The 12,504-nt window shown below is 41.3% G+C and overlaps 1 protein-coding gene and 1 long non-coding RNA gene across 3 annotated transcripts in view; both read right to left on the bottom strand.

Moving 5' to 3' along the window:
- The window catches only part of rtn4rl1b (reticulon 4 receptor-like 1b), a 182,079-nt gene that overhangs the window by 52,443 nt on the left and 117,132 nt on the right, over window positions 1–12,504 (bottom strand). The window lies entirely within an intron of this gene.
- Window positions 9,180–10,046, bottom strand: LOC147145174 (uncharacterized). The gene is made up of 2 exons (XR_015087347.1): window positions 9,821–10,046; window positions 9,180–9,437 (listed from the first exon to the last, which is right to left on the bottom strand). It is a non-coding gene; the product is annotated as an uncharacterized LOC147145174 (long non-coding RNA).

The following is a 12,504-nucleotide window of genomic DNA, read 5'->3' as shown; positions in this document are numbered from 1 at the left end:
GCAAATTAGCCGTTGTTATGTAACAGTGGGGCAGAACACATTTTCACAATTAAGCAGATAAAGATTTATTTGGTTGTTTAATTTCACACTTGATAGCTGAGATTCAATGTGGCTTGGCTTTTGCAATTTCGCACAGCACTCTTTAACTGGGCAAGTCGGTGTTGACTTTCTAGCAGGTGAAGTTCACCCCTGAACAACATAGACATTGAGATCAGTACAGTGCGAATGGAGCTAAATGACCGGGCCAAAGTAATTGGTGTGGATTGATTTGTGTGGATTAGGCAAAAACATGTTAAACCGGTCGGGCGCAATTTGCCTCCAGGTTGCATTTCACTTCTTCCGCTGTTGCCAACTCACAATAAGTCAAATGTCTCTATAAATAAATAAATAAATAAATAAATAACTGATGACAAGAGTGGTGCCAACAAAATGCATTAGGCATTCAGTCCACTTACGTCCAGCGCTTTTGATGCAAAGATGCCTTTGAGTCCAGTTTATGTTAGGGCTTGTTTGCTGACCAACCTATTAAACAGTAATGGAGTGGATTTAGAAAAAAAAGTGTAACATGGCACTCAGTGCCAATGATAATTCATTCAGCTTGTTTTTCCATCTCAATTTGTTCTATAAACACATAACAGCATTTTTAACATTTGAGACAATCTTTAAGAAAAAAAAACAACCCACAAAGAAATAAGGAAGTTTGGCCTATTTCTAAGCAACGTTTTGTCTCTGCATGTTTGAGATCTGAAAGTGCAGCTGGAGCAAATTGTCTATTGAGTGGAGGCCTTCATTTGTACAAACACTATTTTGGAATAAAAGTAAACAATTGTACTGTTATACAGTGTTCACTCTCCATATCACATTTTTAATGTGTTCTGCACTTTATAACTGTCTTTTCCTTAAAGTGGAAGTAAACCCCCCAACATTCTTTACAATAATATATTCTATGCGTCTTCACTACTCCAAACATGGCATTCTGATTAATATTGTGTTTGTGGAATATGAAATAAAATCCACCATTTTGTTTTTTGCCCATTTCAGGGGGCGGCCATTTTGTCACTTTTCTCGACTGAAAATGACATCACAGTTACTCAGGGCTCAGGTAAGGACCAATCACGGCTCATCTTGATTCTGAAGCTGAGTTACCATAAGTATGTTGTGGCCTGGGGACCACAGTGAGCGTGTGGTTCGCACTTCAGCTTGACAGTTCTGGAATTTGAATCTTGGCTCTTTCTCTGGGTTCTCTGTCTTTCTCCCTCATTCAAAAACATACATGCTACATTAGTTAGAGATGTTTTTTTCAGTAAGGTGTAAATGTGAGCTTTAGTGCTTGTCTGCGATTGACTGGCGACCCAAAATCAGCTGACATAAACCCCAGCGACCCTAATGAGGACCAGCATTATACAAAAGGTAAGGATGGATCGTGTGGCCTGTGACTGCAGCTGTAAGAATTGTCTGCTTATGTGATATATCCGCTGCAGGCTGAAATCCAAGCCTAATCTCATCAGTGCATGAAAAGCAGAGTGGCCCTCTCACTGTGTCTGTTTGACTGGCTTTGACTGAGAGTTTTCTCATTCAAGTCCCTCCTAAAGTCTCTGCTACATGCATGAGAGAATGAAAGAGAAAGACACAGAGAGAGAGGGGTGGTGCAGATGCTTCCCAGCTCTGTAATCCGTCTATATGTCAGGCCTTGTGTTGGTCTTTTCAGTCACCGAAACGGGTACCGACTCACGGGCCAAATTTAAGCATTTGGCCCCACCCCACCCTCTTTTCTCCAGAAGATTACATTACGTTATGTTAATGGTGATTCCGCTGATAGCTGCTGAAAATGATTGGTCTGAAAATCGTATACAACCTCACTTTTGTGTGCAGAAGCTCAATTATCAAATGTCTCTAAAATATTATCGTGAGTGATTCTCCTGTGTTATGGGGTGTGTCAAGAGGGATTTTCATTCCCCGTCGACTAGGGAAAACGATTTTGAAAACGAATCTAATTGCAATATTTTTTCGCTCGCAATATTGCGATTTATTATACAATTATTTTTTTCGAGGTTATTTACTGCATCAAGTAGACTACTAGACTCAACTATTTAGGGATCTATTTTCATAAACAAGGGCATGTGGCGTAAAAACTGGCACATCGCTCATTTTCATGGCAGGGCAAGTGTAGTTTACTGTGTTTGGAAATTTGGCAGACCATGCTACGTCATGCTAGGTGTTCCAGCAGACCAAGGGTGTTTTCTTTTACACGCCAATGGTGCACCTGCCAATTTGGTGACAGAAAGTAGACTAGACTCTAGACCAGGTGAAGCCAGGTCTAAGTTGTGGTGGAGGTGGTGTGAAGTGATTTTGGTGATTTTGATCAAGGCGCAGGCAGACAGATTCTATGCTCCGCTAATATGTGTGGTGGATAAGATAAGAAATCAATTGATTGGACGCATTATTATTATCATCATCATATTTTTAGTATATTTATTAAAGCATCCCTCTGGGCATGGCACAGCTAGGGAGGGTGGGTGGACATGAATGATTGGGGTGGAAGTGCCGAACAATCTTCTGCATGGACTCCAGTGAGGCTGTTTCTGATTCGGCAATGTCGAAGACTGTGCGTCTCCTGTGCTGAATTTAAAATGACTGATATATATAAATATAATAATAATAATAATAATAATAATAATAATAATAATAATAATAAGCGGCAGAGTGGTCAACTGGTTAGCACGTCTGCCTCATCAGAGGTCGTGAGTTCGAATCCGGCCCTGGCCTTCCTGTGTGGAGTTTGCATGTTCATGTGGGTTTTCTCGGGGTACTCCGGTTTCCTCCCACATTCCAAAAACATGCATGGTAGGTTGATTGGACACTCTAAATTGCCCCTAGGTGTGATTGCAAGTGCTGATGTTTGTTTGTCTCTGTGTGCCCTGCGAGTGGCTGGCAACCAATTCAGGGTGTTCCCTGCCTACTGCCCGAAGACAGCTGGGATAGGCCCCAGCACACCCGCGACCCTTATGAGGATAAGCGGTATAGATAATGTATGTATGGATAATAATAATAACAATAATCCATCTCGATCTTCCTCTGAGCCATGGCCTAATGAGGATTGATGCTTCCATTGGCTGGGAAACAAGCCTGCTGTGTTCACTCCCACAACGGTGCAAACGGCTCTTTCTATCAGTCCCCCACCCCTGCAAAAAAAACCTCCATCCATTTGCACAGTTAGACTGCACTTTAGGCTAGACTTGCACTGGGCACGAAAATAGGACACTGAGTCTCTTTCACTGTAGATTGTAGAGACTTGATAATACAACACTGATTTGAATTTGAGTAATTGTACAGCCCTTCTGACAATCAGTCAAGTCAGCAAAGGCCCAATTATCGGATGTCCCGAAAAGATTATCCTGTAGTGTGCTCGCAAATCAGTCGGGGCTGACAATTGTAAATGTTAAACCTGTTCAATATTTACCACTACAAATCCTTATATGGTTGGTCAACACCAACGCTGCTTTTGATGGAGTCTGAAGGCGGAGTCTTCTATCGAGAGCCGGCGTGAGCCACAGTAATGAGAACTGATAAGTTAGGAGACGATACTCCGAGGGAGAAAACGTCCTCTGTCCCTCGGATTAGCGTGATAAACATCGGGATTATGTCATGTTGATATGTTTCAATAGCCTGAAAGTTAAAGTGGAATCACTGATATGCTGAACGAAGGGAATGTGAAGTGCCAGATCTTACTCAATGTGTCTGGGACTTCCTCCCCTCCCACGGCGCCGCGGAAGATGTAAAAGGGAGCTGGCATTTTAAAATGTCTACACCTTAGCTTGGTTCTATCTGGCTTTTTTTCTCTCTTGGCTGCAACTTTTAAAATGTGCATTAATGGATGTCTTATTCAGTGAGAAAGAGCACATTTCTTCTTTGCTGCAAATAAATAAATGACTCCCTTGATATATTATCAGAACATTTATCCTAAACAAGCTAGGATGAAAATCAATCAATGGACCTTTGACAGCGCTTTCGCAGGCAAGCGCTAAGAGAAATGAGAGGAAATATTACAGATACAGTTGTATGGCAGCACCCTGACATATGATTAAAATTGATGGATTAATCTGCTTAATTCTTATTCCACAAATGCAATATTAATCAGAATACTGTGTTGAGACTAATGGGGGCATATACAATATAATAATGCTATATATATTTTTTTGCCTTGAGTTCCCGTTTAAAGTCGCAGTAGGTTGGTTGACAACTACCGTAACATCTATGATAATTTCCATTAGCCTGTATTTTATGTTAGCATTAAGGAAACACGCTTTTGTCACACAAAATAAAATAGTATGGTTGATCTACTTCCCATTGTGTCCCACTCCCTTCAACTGGGAGTTAGAAATAAACAGCTTGAAGCAAGCATGCTTGGGATCTTATTTGAAGAACTGGGTGAGCAAGATAATGAGAACAGGTGCTAAGGAATTCTTGTGTTTTTATATATGTAAAATGTGTTTTCATAGGTGCAAATGTATTTGAAGCATGCGGGAGGGGTAAAACGTCTACAAAAAAATGATGTGGTCTCTCTATATTGCAGGTTTTCGCTTATTTCGCGTGGGTCTGGAACCTTTCCCGTGCGATGAATGACGACTCACCGTAATTAGCTTTACTGCTTTGTTGCTAATGAGCTGAAGTGTATAACAGTGTCTGCGTGAGAAAGGAATTAATCATCAAGGTTGTTGTAACCATTGTTGAAATGACGCTAAAAGCCAAACCGAGGCGACTCGTTGGCACATCCGTGACCGATCAAAGTGTTCACCTTTGAAGAATCAGTAAATATTTCCCTACTCTTATTGCAGCCGCTAATGAAGATTTATGTCTGACGGTGTCAGATCTGTGATAATTTACATATGACAACCAGCAGCCTGCCACCGTTGGGGGCGGAGAGGATAGGAAGGGGGAGAACACTAACAGCTTGGAGGGCCCCTTGCGGGAACCATGAACCACCATTAGTATGCATGCGTGTGTAACCCTTTTTGTTTTAGATGGAGCTCAAATCTACTGCTCTCTGCGTTGTGTTATGCTGGAATTAGTGACAGGACACGTGATGGTTGCTCGACTCGTTTACTTCCTTCTGTATCAACAGCTGGTCAGTTCCAGAAAGCCTTATCGGCACGCTCGGCAATGACACAAATGGACTGTTATACATTCATACAAAATGTAAAATAAAAGAAATACAATGAAAATGTACCTGTATAAACACGCAACGTGCGCTGGTCAGTTCCAGAAAGCCTTATCGGCACGTTAAGGGGTAAATTGTTAAGTTAGCATTTGTGGCTAATTGTCTACTAACAAATGCACAGCAGCACCCAACTCACCTCGGCAGCGACACAAATGGACTGGCGGCAATTGCGACACGCCCAGCTATTTATATCCACCGCATGACAGAGAGGGGCGCAGTTGAGCCATTATGTCTAAACAAGTGGAATCACTCCAGTACCGCAGTAACTCTGTTACACATGACATTAATATGCATGCACGTGTGCGCGTGTTAATTTCAGGCAGGCAGCCATATGTCGGCACACGTGATCAGGAGGCATTCATTCAAATGGAATGAACTCATAATTAATAACGACACGATTAATGGTGTTGTGGCTTGAAAGTGGCCTAAAAACGTCCTTGGTTCTCAATTGCATATTTGTAGGTACTAACTCATGACGAGACTTCATGAAACCTTTTTTCAGAGGCATCCGATAATAAGGCCTTAGCTGACTTTCAGCACAAGAAAAGAAAATGCTTAAATTTGGACCGATTACCGGTACCTGCTTAGCTAGGTACAGTATAGCTACCTAGCTAAGTTAACTGTTACTAAATTATAGTCATATATATATATATATATATATATATATATATATATATATATATATATATATATATATATATATATATATATATATATATATATATATATATATATCATGTTTAGGGCTATTGCTGCTTGCAGGAAAGTGGGAAGATGGAGATTTCTGACCTCTGACCGGGATAAGTGTACTCGAGCGTCACTCAATTTGGAAGGTCCAAGTTGCGAAGTCAGAGAAATAATGTCTAAACATCACCAAGTGGTCTCAATCTGACATCACTCAACAACAGCGACTCTCGTGGAGACAAAAACCATGAATGGCAAAACAGAATTTACAAGACTACAAAAATATCTTATTTATCTTAATTTATTATTACATTAGTTTACTAATTCAACATGACTTTACGTAACACAACGTGATTGTACTGACTGCGTGAAGATATTCTGCTGTCTCCCATCATGACGTTATTGAAATGTATGAAATGCTGATAAGATATTCATTTATTTATATCAATAAAGCAAATTATGATGGCAGCCACACCAGCAGAATCCACTATAGATCTTTAAGTCTTAAGGACATCTTACAATTACAGTCAAAGCCAAATTATCACTATTAACCTTGATGATGAACAAAGTTAAGCCCTTGTCTTGTATACAACACCCAATCTATCGTGCCTTTTTTAGGGGAGTATTCCGTACGCTTGGAGGATCAATCGTGTGCATTGTGCTGTTGACCAGGTTACCTTTAATCACAACTGATCCCTACCATTTACCAGCTGGCTGCACCTTAACATGCCCTGAGAGTTTTTAAAATGGATCGGTATGAAACGCTCTACCGCCAGCACATTCGTCATCCCAGTCATACTGTCTGCAATCCACCTTTTATGTGCCGGTTGCTTTGCCTCTTTTGTGCTTTTTAAATTGTTGTCTGGGTACGGTATTTTTGCTCTGTCTTCTGGAGAAAAAAAAAAACATTATTAATTATTAAATCAACTGTTCATATTTGGGCATTACCCCATGTCTGATAAGAAAATAAAATACCCTGACCACGAAGAAGCTGAGGCGAATCATTTATACATTATGTCTATTTTAAATTTGACATAGTGGAGGCTAAGGTCAAAGACAATACTGTCCAGGGTGCTGGTTGGTTCATTGGAAACAATTATTCCCATAGAAATTATGAACAATAATTAGCTCCAGGACCAAACTGAGTCATCATAAAACTTTTATTAAAACTACAGGCAATGTTTGAAGTCACATTGTAACATTCTTAACTGTCAAAAACATGTGAACTATTGTACCTAATAGGACAAATATTAAGAACTAATGACAAAGGCACAATGTAGCAAATGTGTGACTCAACATTCTTCATTGTGAGAAAGTGTGAAAAAAGGTTAAACCATGTCGTTGCAATTATCTTAAAGGAATCATTTGGATTAGTATGTTTGTTTCAGTAGGTATGCACTTTTTTTTTTTTTAGTTTTTTTTTTAAATGATGAATGACCTCAGTTTGACAACCACTGCTTCAGAGTTTGCGCTGCATGTGTTTTTCTTTTCTGCCTAAATCCAACTGAGAATACAGTAGAGTATTGGGTGTAGAAGATACAGTCCTGGGGTTTTTATCAGACTCCAGTGGGCCATTCCAGCTCGGCGCTCATTCAGACTTCCTCTAGGGGGGAGCGCTGCGACAGGTGCAAGGTCACATTAGTGAAGTGTACTGTATATCAGCACGATCTGCACTCTATCACACCAGTGCAGCGTACCCCTGTCAAGATGACGTCTCCTGTGGCTTGTTCGTTCGTGTTTTCTTTTTTTTCTGCTATTGCAACTAGAAGAGTGTCACAGAGTTAGATGAGAGCTATGAATAATTATGTCTGTGTGACAAAAATCGCAGCTTCACTTTTAATGTTTTTTTTTTTTTGGGGGGGGGGGGGGGGGGGTTACTGTCAAGACGTCTGACTCCTCCAACCCACCGCCCGCCCCCTGCCATGTCTAGACAGGTGGATCACCGATCCATGGATCACCCGCGGTGACACGCGTCGCACAGAGGGGTGCCTTTGGCATCCACAAAGCGAGCAAACGAGCGCAGCCCTCGATGGAGCCGGCGTCGATCCAGTCACGGGTCATAACATTAGGTACGCCTAAAGGCAGCCCCACGCCGAGTGTCGCGGCTGAGCACCGATAAACAATCCAGTCACGTCGTGCAGACAGTCTGCAACTACTTGAGTTGTGATTGCAAATGTCAAATCGCAAGTGACAGACAAAATGCCAAGTTATATCACATGATCTTTGATACTAAAAATGACGTTTGTGAGTACCAAGCGAGATTCAGTTTGCTGTCGCCAAGCTGTACGAATATATGCGAATATAAATGTGTGTACATCTATTTACATCTGCCTCTCTTAATATTTTAAATTAACATACTGCATATCTTATATCCACATTTCTCTTTCAAATAGTATACTCTGAGATTGTCACATACCTGTCAAGTTGTACACTTTCGGCGTAATTTGTATAGGTGGAAACACCTTTTCAAACATGTACGCCGTACATCGCCGATTTCCGTTCCCGTGACAGCAGCCATTCGTAAATAATGTGTAAGATTATATGCAGATATGTAAGGACAAATAACTTTCATAAGATTCAGTACACCCTGGGGTTGAGAGGTACATTATAATTTCATGCCATGCACTCACAGGTGCACGCCAAACAAACAAAACACAGGATCAGGGTGGATGATTGGAGAGCAGCCCGATGGCAATCAACTGGTGGTTCAAAAGGCCTCTTGCCTTTCCTCTGACCAATTCTGTGGCTGCAATCAGGCAGAACCAGCTAACCAGCAGTTCAAAACAATGACACAGGGTCATAACATACATGGGCAAACAAATATGCACTCTAGCACTTTACACAAATGTTATGCGTCTTCTCAACTTTAGTCATTTCCACATAATAAATGTTAGGGAATACAGGCAAATTGGAAGAGCCAAATATTGACCTGACCAAAGCCCAGATAGCAGAATTGGTGTGGCCTAGTGGTGGGCCACACAACCCACCTGCTCACCTTAATGAATGACTGTCAATTATTTAGTGGTCCACATGTGGGCCACACAAGGCCCATATTTCAGCCAAATTATATGACCATAGCTCGGCCTATGATGGACTCGAACTGGTTCCTGATTACCTGTCCTTTAGTGCTCCACATAAGGCCCATATCTCAACCAAATCATACAACCATAGCCCTAATGTGGACCAGAACTGGTTCCTGATATCAGCCTTAACTAAGTCACTTCATGAACTACCATATATTTGACCCAGATTTAGTTTTGAAAAAAGCCTCAACAACTACAGTGTTATAAGCAGATCTTTATTTTCAGAACTTGAGAACCACTCCACAAACTGGAAAACTGTACTTTTTTTTAACACTGAACACAGAGTCCAAACATGGTATTGACCAGCATTTATCCATCCATCAAATTGTTGTGCTCCCCATGCCCTCTTTTCTTCCTGCCACCATCCCCATCAGGAGCCAGATGTAGCCATCTTTGGATTTGGCATCGATTTCTTGGTCTTTGGCCCCAGATGTGCGGCCCAGGCGGTTACACTGAAACATGCAAACATGGTTTTGAATGAACTTTTTGTATCGTAAGGTAATTTGACTACTAAAAAGAATAATTTAACTAAAACTGATATTGCGGTGTGAGATCAAGTGTCTCCCAATTGTTTACAGCTTTGTGCAAAATAACATTTTGTTTTGTTTTTAAACTGTTATAAGTGAACACAAGGATGGAAAGTGTGTAAAGAAAACAGACATTTGTGCATTTCATTACCACCAATGTATGGTCAATAAAAATAACCCTTGAACATTCTTAAACTAGGTGTGACACTATATTATATGGGCTGAAATATGTGCCACCAGAAACTGAATCTGAATAACACACAAAAGGAAAACTTTATCCTAAACATAAAATAAATGGATTCACTCACCACGTCTTTGCTGGATGTCTCACCAGAGTGTGCGGGGCAGAAATTCAGGTCCAGAAAGTAAAAACCCTGCCACACAGTTTGTCTTTAGCCACAGGTGCTTCTAATCAACTGAGCTCGTTTACCTGCCGGTTAATCTGAAATCTTATAGCTTCTTCTGCTTCTTTTTGGTTATTGGTGAGTGGCAGTTGACGTTTGAGGCTCAACCCCGTTCCTCTTAAAAACTGAAACAGCCTTAACTTCTTTAATTCGTTTGTAGTTTTCTGTAGTCGTCCCATTTAAAAAATATGTATAAATTAAGGCACAAACACAATCATTCACGCTCACATTTGTGCTCTATCAAGTGGGAAGTGAACCCACGCCTAAGTCAGTCAACCGGAGCCACAGAAGACCACAATTTGTTCATGTTTGAAAATGAAGTCAGACAATATATTAAAACGATTGTACGCTCCACAAATGGGAAAACACTCAAGACTTTGTATTTATGAGAGCGTTTTTTTGTAGAATAAATGTATTTTCCTGTTTGTTTGTCTCCCCCTGGCTGTTATTTTGATGTGTTCTTGAATAAAGCACTTTAAATGAATAAATACCTTTTTTAAAATAAATACTAGTACAGTTACCTAGGTAATTAGTGGTGCCAGCTACGGTTGTATGATTTGGCTGAGCGGTGGGCCTTATGCGGTCCACATTTTGGAAACCAGATGTGGACCACTAAAGAACCGTAATTCATTGAGGTATGTGGGCCAAGTGCAGGTGGCTTTTGCTATTTATTTTGCTATCTGGGCTTTAACATAACAAGAGCGGCACGTCATAATGTTGTGCGCGCGCGTGTGGGTGTGACGATGTAACACAATTCTTACGCCTGTGATGTAAAATAATACTGTGTGTAGAAAAAAAATGCATTTAAGGGTGGGAGAAGACTGGCTATACATATATGGCCCAGAGTTCTAAATTGATTTCTGGGCCAGATCCTTCACTCAACAACTGGCCCACATATTGTTTGCCAGAGTCAAGACAGTGCCTCCTTTGCCTTTCCTGGGCCATGTTCGGTTCACATGCCGTGCGCCAGTGCCGACTGACTGAATGCCACCTGTGCCAGCTTCATGCCAAATCTGGGCCAAATGTCATGCTAAGTGGGAGCCTTCGGAGGGAAGCAACGACAAATGTTCTCTTTCACTTTATTCCTTCGTACAAGGTGTATTCAAGGACCGGCAACAAAACAGGAGATCTCGAAAGTAGAATGAAACACCATCGATGACTTAAACCTAACAATACCAAAATGCCACACAATTGCACCGAAGTAATAATTTTATTCAAAGATGCACGTGGCTAAGAAGTGAAGCTGCCGCCGAAACGAAGACAGGAAAGTTTGCGTTCATGCAGTTAATGAACGGTGTTATCATAGCCAGAGCTCTTCTTGCATTTTACTGAATCTCATTAAATGGTGTACCTAAGTAAATGACCTCTGATCCAATTAATGTACTGTACATCATCCCTGCTGGTGTGCCTGCTCTTTAATCAAAGCACATAGTTTCCTTCCTGTGAAGAGCAAGGATGGCGTTCCAAGGAAAGAAAAAAGGTCAATCGAAGGGCAGCCATGTCCCACGAGATACGAAGAAAACACATGAATTAGTGATAGTGTAGACAGGCGCACATGCACCCGCACACACACACAACGGTACCCCTCTCTGGCCACCGTGTTTGTGTGTGTGTGTGTGTGTGTGTGTGTTGTCACATGAGCCAGACATACTTCAGTCTTGATTCGGGGGCCTCAGTTGAGCGCAGGAACATGTTGACACGCAATTAAAACTGGAAACAGAGATGTCGTTTTTCATTTTTCATTTCGCCGCGTGGTTGGGAAGAGGTTTGGTGTCGCGTGTGGTGCACAAACACGTTTCTCTGTGTGCAGGGAGGGAATGTAATGTGAGGATAATCTCACAGATGCGTACAATAGAGCGTGAATAGAAGGAGCACGTCAATATGGGTTGATTTCTTCAAGCTGGATGGACAAAACATCTCTGCGAGTACACTGTCAGAAAAAAAGGCAATTTTTCTTCTCCAAGATGAATATCTTTGTGATTTACTCTACAGAGTTCACAATGAATTCCCATAGTACAGATGAATACTGTTTATGGTTAGGCAAGGTACATACTGTAAATGATTCAAACCGTCAAAGGGGTCATGCTAGGCCTATGTGAATGCCTTTGGAAAGAGACGACTGTGGTAAGTAATGCAGTTTCAAGAAATAAACAGTGGTGGACTCGTAAGTGAACTTTTGTCATTCGCCAGCGTCAGATCAATCCGAAAGTCCGTCATCATCAGTCTGTCATTTTTCAGGCCGGCCCCGTCCGTCACTCTGTCATGGTTATTTTAACCGTGAGTCCTTCATCGCAAAGTTACAGTTGGTTACCGCGTTTTTAGGACTGTCTGTAAAAAAAATGTTCTTTACAAGGGCACAGGACACAATTTCAATCATTTACAAACAGTTTGGACAACTTTACACAAAAAATATAAATTTGTATACTGTTACGGCTCCTCCTCCTGCGTCTCGTCCCCAAAATGCCCTTCGTCTTTGCTTTTCAGGTCAGTGATGGTTCAGGGGATGGCCAAAAATCACTTCCGTCGGCGCTTACTCCGTCAGTGTTTCAAAGTTTACCGTCAAGTGTCAGACAGTGATGGACTACCGG

Source organism: Filicampus tigris, chromosome 7 (genome assembly GCF_054856515.1).
Source record: "Filicampus tigris isolate MCC_2025a chromosome 7, RoL_Ftig_1.0, whole genome shotgun sequence".
Lineage (NCBI taxonomy): Eukaryota > Metazoa > Chordata > Actinopteri > Syngnathiformes > Syngnathidae > Filicampus > Filicampus tigris.
The sequence above is the reverse complement of the archived record's forward strand: the minus strand, read 5'-3'. Positions and strand labels throughout refer to the sequence as shown.